Source organism: Equus przewalskii, chromosome 2 (genome assembly GCF_037783145.1).
Source record: "Equus przewalskii isolate Varuska chromosome 2, EquPr2, whole genome shotgun sequence".
Classification (NCBI taxonomy): domain Eukaryota; kingdom Metazoa; phylum Chordata; class Mammalia; order Perissodactyla; family Equidae; genus Equus; species Equus przewalskii.
Genome location: NC_091832.1, coordinates 85800838 through 85813255, shown reverse-complemented (window position 1 = coordinate 85813255; position 12418 = coordinate 85800838). Strand labels below are relative to the sequence as shown.

Here is a 12418-nt window from a genome sequence, read left to right as displayed (position 1 = left end):
AAATACCATATGATCTCACTCATAAGTAGAAGATAAAAACGACAAAAAAAAAAACCCACATAGCATTGGAGATTGGACTGGTGGTTACCGTTGGGGAAGGGGGGGAGGGCAAAAGGTGTGATTAGGGTCACATGTGAGGGGGTGCACTATAATTAGTGTTCGGGTGGTGAACATGATGTAACGTATACAGAATTTGAAATATGATGCACCTCCGAAAAAAATAAACATTTTTTTTTTAAAAAAAGAAAGAAACCTAAGTTCCTATAGGACTTACACTATCTTGCCCCTGTATATCTCATCTTTATGTTCAAATATGCTGATCTTCCTTTTTCTTCTCAGATATGCTATTCCAGGGCCTTCACATAATTCAGTCTCAAAACTGGAATGCTCTTCCACATTCTTCATCAGGTTAACTAATACTCATGCTTCCTGTCTCAGCATAAATACTGTTTTCTTCAGAGAAGCTTTGCCTGACCAGCTTAGACCAGGTCATTCTGTTACATGTGCCCATTGCATGTTTTATTTCTTCTACACATCAAGTCACAGCTCTATTTTTTAATGTTTATTTGTGTACCTATTTGTTTGCTGTCTCTGACCCATAGCTGGTTGTAAGTCTTATGAAAACAGGCCAGCTCCATCTTACCCATCACTCTTTCTCTAGTGCCCGCCATGGTTCCTGCCACGTGAAATGCACTCAACATGTTGGATGAAGGGTAAACGAGTTTTGCATTTCCAACATCCTAGACTTGTTTACAATCTGAAGGAGTCAGCCTCAGGTAGAGCACATGCAATACTTTCTATGCATTTATTTGCAGAGATGAGAGAGAGAATCCCTTCTGCTTCCCAGCTGGCTAGCGTCGTTCTGAATGGACTCTGTTTTGCAGCACCAATAGTAGGGATAGAAATAGCAAGCCTGTGAGTCTTCCATATGTAAAATAGTGCCTGCTGTCCTCCATGAAAGCAATATGATGCTCAGTATACAAAACCTTTTCAACTGCTGTAAGCAGAGGATTTGCACTCCTTTTTAGTTAAGATGAAATCTAGCTGAAAGGCAGAATGTAGTTGGAATAAAGAGAAGCATTATTAGCACTTTGTATAAAATAAAAGTGACAATTAATATCTTTAGTTCTCTACTTCGTTGACATTACTTTCTTCAGAGTAAGTCTCATATTATCCTCTCCTGATGTGCAATTGCAGCCCTTTTCAGGCTAGTCACCAGTCCCTCAAGCTCTATTCTGACACAATGGCATCCAAAATCTATACTCCTCAGAGCCATGAATGGTTTCAAACATCTCTGGATGACTGCCTCAAGGACTTTTGACCAAATGCTGCCAATTAGGTTGAAGTGGTCTCCAGCAGGGCCAGATTCAATCTAATTCAGCTTCCAGTTGTCTCCCTATAAGCCAAAATATTATTTTACAGATACTGACATAAGCTGTGCTATCACTCATGCTTGTTCCTTTCTGGTGGTGATAGGGACAAGAGAAGACAATGCACTGTTAACTCTAATATAATTGATCAAATAGAGTTGTTAGAACTTGCTGATTCTCTTCTGGCAGCCAAACCTGCTCGTAGCTTTCAGAATTCATGTCCACTAATGGCATTAAACACTTACTCCTCTCATCACAAATGTACACAATTATCTTTCCAATAACTAGATCAGCCCATGTCAATGTCATGTTTAATATTTAAACATAGTCTACTGTCTTTTGTATTGTTTAGTCAGTGGCCATCTGCAGAACCAATATGAATAAAAATGGAACTTGTGGGGCAAGAAAAATATATTGAGAATCATTGAGTTGGACAGACCTAGTGGGAAGAGTGTGTCTATTCAAACACCTGTCTTCCACCCTCCCACCATCTGTGCAATCACTTCAGCCTTCAGCCTCACTCCTCGGCCCTACAATTACCCTGTCAAAGGAGAGTGCAGCTCAGGTGCATTCAGTGTAGGCTTAATATGGCCCATTGAGTTTAATGTTGATTTCCTTTAAGTAACTGTTTCTGTTCTTGCTGTAAGTCTATGTCTATGTGTCTATGCCTAATTTGGATGAGTTCATCTAAGGCAAGAGTCAGTTTATATGTTTTGTAGAAAGACTAGATCAAATAAGCAGTGATAGGCCGTCCAAAGCTGTAAGTGAAAACTGCAGAATGACGCATAATTCACAGGTTACAGTGAAGTTAAAAAAGGTTACATTTTAACACATTTTTAAGAATTCTTTCCTTCAAATTCTCGATAAAATATAGCTGTAATTTATCTCTATATAAATATATCTCTCTATATATTTTATCCATAATCTATATATAGCTATAAAGGGGAGTTGAGTAGCCAGTATGTAATCCAGACCTACTATATGTTGTTTGGTATGATGCTAGAGAGCTTATATTTATTTTCTCATCTAATAAGACAACTATTCACGGTGAGCATTTTAAGACAAAGGACCTGGGGGTCAGAAAGTTCAAGAATCTTGGGATACAAGGCTAAGTCTATCTGTTTCAAAAGTATGTGTTCTTTCTTCGAAGTGGTCACGCCATTTACCCGGTGATAGCACATCAACCTGGATGATTTAAGCCTCTAAGGGTCTCCCCTCATCATGTGTGATATGTTATGCTATATCCTCTGTAGAAAACACAAAAATGATTAGAAAAAATGGAAATCATAAGAAATTGCCCACCCCATTACCTACGTATGACATCATTAGAGCTCAAAGCAATTGGATAACCATAATTGTTCTCTTTCCACCCATTCATTCTCTTACCCAAAACATATTCTTTTGGTTTCCAACTATGTGCCAGGTACTGGGATAGACATTTCAGGCAGAATGATGAGCAAGACGGAAGTACTGTCTGTTATCACAGAGCTGGGTGTCTACAGACCACGGTGCGGTGCAGATTGGCCCCTGTGGATTCTGAAGTGGTGTATGACTCAATGTGGCCTCCTTAGAATGTGAGAAACCAGGTGCAAGTAGATGCTGCTTCTTTGAAATAATTTATGAAATGTAAAGAAGGCAGCAGTATCAGTAACGTTTTATATTTAGTCCGGCTTAAAATATTTATTTTATCAGAGGTATTCAACCATGATATTTCAGAAGTATGAGACAAGTAGTTAAAGGAGAAGTCTGTTGTCGATTTTCTGAATCTGTCAACATGTTTGCACCACTGAGGACCTTTATATTTTGCAAGGATGTTGAGGAAAGACGTAACTGGCCTTCAGTTACAATGCATAACACCTCGGTACAGAACCAAGAAATCCTATTTAGATAGTAAGGTACTCAGAAGCATTCAGCTGCATGCACAAGTCATAAGCCCTTCTCAAAGGAAAATTTACCCCCTTCCTTGATGCCAGAGCCAAGAGTATAGAGTGGCATTCACTCAGTCCTCATTTTCAGATTTAGTAAGGTCAATTGAAAAACCCATAAGAGAAATATTGAGTGTCACACCAATTTCATTGCTTTTTAGATGAAATGAGCTTTGTGTTTGCTCTCCAATTAGACACTTATCATGCATAATTAGCCTCTTGCATAGAACAGCTGCTGCATTTACGCTGCTTTCAATCCAGAGCTGAGTGTACCCATTGTTGGTGTTTACTGTGAGCATTATTCAATCAAATTGTGGTATATACATCATTTGATTTGATGATAAAATATGGAAAAGAATTACCTAAAGAAAAGCATAGTATGCTCATTTTCACCCAGGAAAGTTAACTCTGAAGTAATTATATTAAAAGGCATCAGTTTATCATGTTGGAAAATTAAATTTTTAAATAAAAAATTTTTCAATTTAATATTAAATATTATTCTATGACGGTTTATGAAAAAGAGGAAACTGCACATTTCCCGTCAGTATGTTCAGAGGACTCAAGAGGCAATTGAGTCATCAGGATGATGATCTCATGAATAAACTGGGAATCAGGAAATCTTGGACTTTAAAACCCCACTAACACACCTACTTCCTACTTTTTGCCATTTGTACAATTGAAAAATAATCAACAAACATTTATATGAGGCACACTAAGAAGGAAATTGTTACAATAGATATACAAAATGTAATTCTCAGAGTATAGTTCTAAATTTAAACACCATAATTATTCATATTTGCCACAAATCGGAGATCTTGTAGTGGATTCCATTAGTGATGATGCACGTGTTTGAGAAGTGGGAAAAGCTCGGGGTTATCTAAGGTAATCATTACAAGCAGTAGTCTGCTACCTTTTATTTTTTAACTGTATGCGTTTTTCATCTCTAATTGGAATCACTGTTTTGCAAATAAGATAGCTGAGAAAAGAGAAACCTACAGAGTCACAGTAGTTAGATAAGGAAATATTACTACTGTCCCTCAGTTTATGTATTTTATTCCTAATCCCACGAAGCTTAAAAGACAAAAAGAAATTTAATATATCATGTTTTAGATGACAAAGGACAATAAAAGCTGTGTCATGTGCACAACTATCCTTTTTCAAACTGTAAAAGTAGATTTGGCTATAGCAAGAGAATTCTTCACTTATATTGCTTTAAAAAGGCCTCATATGGTGGGAATAGTTTTTAACATCTTTGGACTGAATAGATGAAATTTCTCTCTTTCTCTCTCTCTTTTTCTTTCCCTTCTTACCCCTCCCTCTGTTCACATTAATCAAAAAGAAAAAAAAAAGTGGTTGGCTATTTAATGCAATTACTCAAAAATACCCCAAAGCGATAGTTTTCACAAATGCTTTTAAAATATGGTATATACTTTTTAAAAAGGTAAGTATTCTAAATTTTCATCTTTTGTGACTTTGGTGGACAAGTTTCTCTGTATCACTTTTATGTACACCATCTTTTATTCTATTTCAGTGATGTTCACACAGTCTGAGATGGCATAAAGGGAGTAATTTGACCACCATTTATTTTTGGAGAAAATCATTAGAATAATTCTTTTATAAGTAGCATTTTTGGAGAAAATCATTAAAATAATTCTTTTAGAAGTAGCATTTGATAGAATTCAACTACTTGTTCTCAGCATAACTGTTTTACTTAATTCAACTAGTTTTTTCAAGTTAATTTGATTGAGTAAATTCACTTTATACTCAAGATCTTTAATTAACATATTCTGTTTCACAAGGCAGAATCCTGTATAATTAAATAAGAAAATAATCATGAAGGATTCTCTATATCTAGGAAGAATCATACCATTCATCATGGAAAAAAGAAAACTAAATCATTTTTAAAGGAAGCCTAGAAAAAGTTATTCTATAACCATAGGTCTTAGTCTTCTTATAAGCATCAACTTTATAGATAAGTTCCTTGTCACATTCCACTTGTGGAAATATACATAATTTCTCCAATACAAAAATATATAAAGAAAATTTCCCATCAAGAATCCTTACTCCAATCTAAGTGACATAATCCTTAGCTTTTAAGGATTGTCTAAATGCACTTTAATGATTGGTAAAATATAGTCTCTACTGAGGAACACGGATTTTAAAAAACAAACACTTTAAGTCTTTAAAAAGAAACAAAAGAAAATCATATTAACAAACGTATTTAAAAGATCTCAACATCATTTTTCCTTACTTCCAAATTATACATTGAGACTCAAAAAAAGAAAGAAGGAAGGAAGGAAGGATGGAAGGAAGAGAAAAAGAGAAAGAAAGAAATTATCTATATTTCTACCACGAAAATAATGATATTAGAATATGAGCAGATATATTTAAAAAATACCCTGTTCTGATATACATTTATTTTTCCAAAATAGATGTTGAATCTTGATCCCAAATGAAAAGAGAAAATTATTCCTTTGGATCAAGTTTAAGATGGGGCAGACTTTCCAGGATCCAAGTCTTCAGATATTTGCTTGACTCAGGAAGATCTTTCTCAATTATCTGTCGCTCGTGTCAAAGTCAGACAGACATGTGAGATCAGACTCATTCTGAGCCAAACCAAGCTTTTTAACTTGTCAAACGTGTTCTTTGTGAAATAGGATTGTGGTGCAAGGAGGAGTCAGTGACACTCCTAAGATAAATCATAAACATAGTAACATTTACCATAAAAATATAATTATATAAGTACAATATACATTTTGAAGTATATGATTGCAGATGCTGAAGTCTGAGCAAGAAAATCAGGATCCATTTTCCCTGAATTTAAGCATATTTATATGCCCTTCATTTTAAAAAATCCCTCAGGTTTACCCTTCTAAAGCTTTCACCTGGCCTTGCTGCCTGTTTCCCTCCTGGGATGACATCCCTGGGGTCTGCAATCACTGAGCACGTCTTCAAGCGCTACAACATCAGTAAAGATTTTGATTTTAATATCTCGAGGAAGAATAAATGTAGAACCAGAAGAACTTGACTGGAACGAAGACCTTATTTAGGGATAATGAAAACCACTGAATGCATCTTATCAGCGTTTGGGTTTCAAAGCAGAATGCTTTTTAAGTGCTTGCTTTCAAGTTTCACCCTCCTCGAAGTTGTAGCGTTTTGTTAGGGCTTGGCTTCTTTCCTAAATAGACTTGTTGCTATGTCCAGAAATATATCATGGAATCTCATAAACACACACCATCACTCAGTTAACGGAAGCATCCTTTCTTACCTCTCATGAACTTTGCACCCTCGGGATTTGAGAATAGGGCTCATTAGTGTCTAAACCTCATATAAACCTACCAGAACGTCTTCTCTCTTCTTAGTGAATTAAAGAGGTTTTTGTTTGTTTTTTTTTAAAGATTGGCACCTGAGCTAACAGCTGTTGCTAATTTTTTTCCCTGCTTTTTTCTCCCCAAATCTCCCCAGTACATAGTCGTATATTGTAGTTGTGGGTCCTTCTAGTTGTGGCATGTAGGATGCCGCCTCAGTATCTGCTGACGAGCGGTGCCATGTCCGCGCCCAGGATCCAAAAGGGTTTTTTAAAGATCATGATTTTTCTGTTTTCTCTCGCTTCTAGTGGTTTTAAAATGTGGCTCTCTGTTCCACACTCCTTCTTAGCAACTACGTTTTCTAAGGAGGAACTATTATTGCCTTGCTGTTATTCTTTTCTTTGATTCCTACTTTCCTTCTGTCATTGTGTGCCTCAAGTTTCTTTCCAGGGCCATTCCTTTATTTCCAACCATTTTTGTCACCCTTTGGGCTCCTTAAGACCTGGCCTGCATTGGCTTTTTTCAACTAGCACATTCCCTTGGCTTTTCTTCACTGCTCATCTTCCTGAGCCGCCGGCAACAACCTGGCTCCTTCTCTATCTTGGGCTACCCCATATTCTTCCCACCACTCCAGAAAGACTTCCTACATTCAAGTTAGCTACTAGCCTGGAATTTCAGGGAACTTTTCAAAGCTCCTGGGCGTCATCTCTCTGTCTCTCCTCCATGAGTGGTGGTCGGAGCCAGTTCACATCCTTTGGAGTTGAGGTGGGCGAGAGGAGCCTCTGGTTTTGCCTGCTGGAAGATTACTGCTTCCTTGTGGCGGAGATACTGTGCTCTTCTGAGAGCCTATCGTGGGGCTGTCACTCTCCGCCAGGTTCAGAGGGTTTTTTTTTATTATCCCTGTCAGTTAGCAGCCCAAGGTTACTGCCAGCTCTCTGTCAGGGCTTTGATTTTTGTCAGCTATGGCCAGGTCCTTTTAGTTATCTGCTATCTTTTCAGCTTTGTTCAGGCTGAGCTCTACTTGTCTACTAATTAGCTCTTTGGAGATTTCCCTTTTAAAACTCACTATCACAGAGGACAGGAACCGTTCAAAAGTTTTGTGCTTCATAGACATTCCATATTCATCCATATCTCGTACAGCCGTATTTTTAAAATTAAAAGTGGCAGGTCAGGCCAATTTAAGGTATAGAAGGAACATCGTCTATAAAGAGAGACCTTCAGGTTCTTGATCAGGTATGTAGATGAGTGACAGTGAAAGGAAAGGGTTTACATCAAAAAACACTGAGGGGTACAAATTAAAAAGAAACTATCACTCTGTGTAACATATTCACATTTTCTTTATCTTCTGGTGTGCAAATATTGTGCTAGCTGAATATAAAAGTAGCACAACTTTAGGGTACAAAAAAAACACACTGTAATAACATCAAGAGTGGTCTTACATCAAGGAGGGCCCTGAGGATGTCTTTGTTGTCAACTTCAGAAGAAAAGAGAGGAACAGAAGAGGAAACTGGCAGAAGGAATAGATGCCAAAGAGAACTCAAAGGATTAGGTCCGGGTGAGGTGATCGGTATTCGAAAACAGTCTGCCTTCTGGCTCTGATCTAAGGGAATAGGCTGGCAGCCAAGCCAGAGGGCATAGCAGCACAAACACACCTTCAGCACACCGCTTCAGGGTTGCCTCAGTGCCTTAGAAATTGTGCTAGCAATTAGAAATAAAGATATGGAACAGCAATAGGCAAAATACTCTATGTATAGATAAAACTCTGCTTTTCACATAATTCCCAAACTGGTTGTCCCCTGCACACAAACATACCTTTTCTCTCACTCTCTCTTTTTCTTTTTTTTTATAAGCCCCTCTTCTTTTTCTAGGCTCCTAAGTACGTTTTTCTTCTGCTAACTTCGTACTGTTGTAAGTTGCGCTTACATTGCATTTACACACTGTTAATGCCTGCAAGATGAAAGTAAAAACCTTTGAATATATTAATGCTATAACACAGATGTCTTGCTTTTTACTCTTTTTTTTTTTAGCAAGTTGATGTGGCTAATAATGATGCAGATTGTGCTGGATGGATGTGCAGATGAAACAGGGGAATACAGATTAAATAAAAATTTCTTCAAAGCTTACATTTGCTTCATAATTTAACTTCTGGGCTTGTCTCAGTGGTAGTAGGTACGAACAGGCATCATCGCATTGTTCTAAAAGATCTTGGCATCACAGAGCAACAATCACCCAAACAGCACTGTGGTACTTCTTCGAAGCAAGAGGAAAATAATAACAGGGAAAATAAGGATTCCTAGTGACTCTGAACAGAGAGGCCTGAACCAAGTGCTAATAAGGTGAGAGCTACGCGAAATCAGGGATGAAGTTTGTGTGCTTAAGAAGTAATCTGATTGTACACAGAATTTTGCTTTCTGTAGCTATATTCAAAGCGTCACTAGCTTCTTTTTCCAGATGGTGAATGTGGTGTGTGCCAGAGGTGGTCAGATGCTCACATCTATGGAATGATCCTATCATTGAGCTCTTTTAAACAATGAATTAAAAGGGATATGCATGACATAGGCCTTGGAGCAGGCACAACCAATTTCTCTTTCACATGTCCATTCCATCAAGAAGCATTTATTAGCATGCTGCTCCCATGCCAGGGATTTTGCTAGGGCCCTAGGACATGAGGAGGAGGGCTCTGGGGTCTGCATCTTTAACGTGTGAAGAGAAGCTTACTAGTTGGACAAAGAGGCGGGTGTTGAGGCGTGGAGTCATGGATGAGCAGCAGCATTGGGCAAAGGTGAGACTGTCAGCGAGGCCAGAGTGTAGGCCGTATGTGTGGGGGCGGGGTGGGGAGAGAAGGGAGGGACAGAATGACAGGTGATGACACTAGGCAGGTAGGTCTAAGCAGACTCTACAAGGCCTTATCTGCTAACCTAAGGCATTTAGAATTTACCCTATAGGCAACAAGAAGCCAACTGGAAGCTTCTAGCAAAGGGAAAGTGTAACATAATCTGATCTCCTGTTATGACAACTCTAATAGCTGTAAGGAAAGAACATTGGCTCCTCTAGAAGAGGCTGATGCAAGGAGACCATTAGAAAGCGTGCAGTTTTCCAAACTGTGATGACGATAGTCAGCTGAAGAAAAGCAGCTGGATTCAAGAAACACTTTAAGGGACTTAGATTAGCAGAACTGAGCTTCAGCTCAAAATGTCTGCCAGTAGCCACCTCGTTACCCCACCCCTCCACTATCTTACCTGACGTGGGCAACTTGCTGAGAATCCCATCCCATGCTTCTTTCTGGGTAAAGGAACTCAGCTCATAAGGGTCTAATAAGAAACAGGAAAGAAAGGTCATTCTTCTTCTTCCGTGTGGAGCTTTATGAACACAGATAGCAGCCATCCCCTCATGCACTGTGTTACCTCTCACCACGCCTAAATAGAGCGCTCAAGATAACACACACGTGCCATCTTTTCCTGAATGAATGAAACACAATGAGTGACAAAACTGGAGTGCAAAAAAACCTCCACAGATTGTAGCAAAGCATTGTATTTGTTTAAAATAGTTGCTAGAGTGTAAAGATAACCTTTTTATTTTTATTTTGAAACAGGGGAAGTGACCAGTTTATTGTAAACAATAAAAAAGTTACTCTCTTGTGCTATTTAGAAACAAGTGCCCATCCCTCTGTAGAAACAAAACTAAGTATGTGTTATATAGGTAGTGGTCTATAAGGCGCATCTCTTGGCCTCCAAGTGACACACACAGCATGTCTATGTGGTCACATGGCAGAGTTGCTTTGGGGAGTGACTGTCGAGGCCTTGTGCTTTTGGGGTGGTGAGCTCCTGATGCTGCAAGAGAAGAGAGCTATTGCCTTCTGCTGATGTTACTAAAGAAGCAATAGGCAAACGTGGCTGACAGGGACAGTTGAGCAGTCTGTGCCCTGCACAAGGACACCCTGCTGAGCAGCAAGTGGCAAGTGCAATCTAGGAGTTGTGTCTGACTCGAGCAGGGCTTTTTAAAATCACATCTAAGTGCTGGATGGGAGAATGGGATCCTGGATTTAAGATAAAAGGACTAGAATGAGTGGAAAAGGATATAGCTGAGACCACATTCGCGGACGATGTCCTGAATTTACCCACTGCCCCAATCTGAATCATATCCTTTTATACCATCTGCCCATTATTTCCTCTTGTGGTTTTTGAGCTTCATATCTGTCTTGCTGTCTGGATCTTCTCTCTCACTCCACTTGGCTGGTATAACTTTTAAAGGGCCTAAAAGGGAAAAGGGGCACACAGTGTCTTTAAACACAATTGACACAGCCATCTGTCAAGCACCGAGGACGTCTGGGAGAGATTGCTTGCCATGCTCATTTGGCCAACTGGTCGATGTGGGCCCTAATAATCAGATTATTGGAGCAGCAGCATGTTCTACTGGATGAAACTTCAGACATTACTTATGGATGAAATGAGGTCAGAAGAGGTCAGAAAAGATAAGAGATGAGCTGGCCATGACAGCTGTCCAAGCTGCCCTTGAGAGGCAACATCTCAGCACCGGAGCCAGGGCTGCATCATCTCTTGGAGAAGGAATTCCGTCCACCAGAACCACTGCTGCTGCAGTGTTTCAACCCCAGGGCAAATCTCACGGGCAAAGCAACTCTCCTGGAGGAGGATGGGGGAGAAGCAAGCAAACACTGCTTTTGAAGTAATGAAAGCATTAACCTTATGTCTGTGCTCTTCTCGGGAGTTTTACAGCCAGGCTGGGAGCTCCCCGAGAGCAGCTATTAGCATTGTGGTCGTCCTTGGGCATCTATCCGAGTGAAAGCAGGCATAAGCGAAGGGATGGCTTGATGACTGCAAAATACACACAGTCTGGTGTAGAGAGTTGGAGAGAGAGCTTTTTAAGAGCAGGTCTCACAGAAGAAAAAACATTTAAAGTAGATTTCTTTGGTTGTACAGACAAATAAAAAGGTCTACTCCTGTGAGTGATAGTGCACCATCATTTGCCTAATTTTCTAGAGTAGAAATAAGTTAGACTCTCACTTGGAGAATCATAACAGGATTTACTCTATCTCAACAAAGATGAAATCACAAATGTAAAGCTTAAAACAAAATCGTCTTAGCCTTTTGTAAATTGCCCCTAACCTAGGGCCAGAAATATTAAAAAAGGGAATAGATTTAGATACGTAAATTTATCATTCATAAAGTTTCTATTTTCTTGCACAAGAAAATAGCATATTGAATTGAGAATTGGTCACTTCATTAAGTGGTGCAAAGCCTGCTTTTAAATCCAACTTGAATGTTATTCCAATCATAGCCACCACTTGAAACGAAATATGCATATAATACACACATTCTTTGTGAAAAATAATATTAACCTCAAAGAGCTATAGGTTAAAAAGAGCAGAGTTCCCACTTCCAAGTGTAATAAATCAATCCAATTTTGGGTCAAGGTTGTAAAAACATTTCTAGAGCTTTCTACTGTAAATACAATAAGCTCAAGAATTTTTCTCCTAGAGAAGCAAAAAATGCGTTTCTAAACTGCAAGCACTTGCAACCTATCCCCCAATGCCAATGCCAATACAGCTTCCTTCTGTTGCACTTTATTTTAATGCTCTTCTTTTCACAGATGAAAGTTTCATTTTTTTAAGAGAAGAGACAAGAATATGCAGATAGTATGGCAGTGATGGCTGGGAGGGATAGCAATAGTTTATGTGGTCTGGGAATTCTCTTCTATGTCACCATCCTCCCCCTTCTGTGAGTGTAGCAAAATAATTGGCCAACATAATTAAATATGAATCTGCAGAACTTCAGACTGTGAGCGAGTGATCAGTTCT

At 38.9% G+C, this 12418-nt stretch overlaps 1 long non-coding RNA gene across 5 annotated transcripts in view; it reads right to left on the bottom strand.

Annotated features, from left to right (window-relative positions):
* The window catches only part of LOC139082066 (uncharacterized), a 217722-nt gene that overhangs the window by 26849 nt on the left and 178455 nt on the right, over positions 1-12418 (bottom strand). For 2 of the 5 annotated variants that reach the window (XR_011537769.1, XR_011537771.1), the window contains 4 exons: positions 11304-11435; positions 10755-10856; positions 9843-9914; positions 8416-8550 (listed from right to left, as the gene is read on the bottom strand). This is a non-coding gene — a long non-coding RNA (uncharacterized lncRNA). Of the gene's footprint in view, positions 1-8415; positions 8551-8727; positions 8854-9842; positions 9915-10754; positions 10857-11303; positions 11454-12418 lie in introns of all 5 variants that reach the window. The other 3 variants (XR_011537772.1, XR_011537773.1, XR_011537770.1) reach the window with 3 other exon arrangements.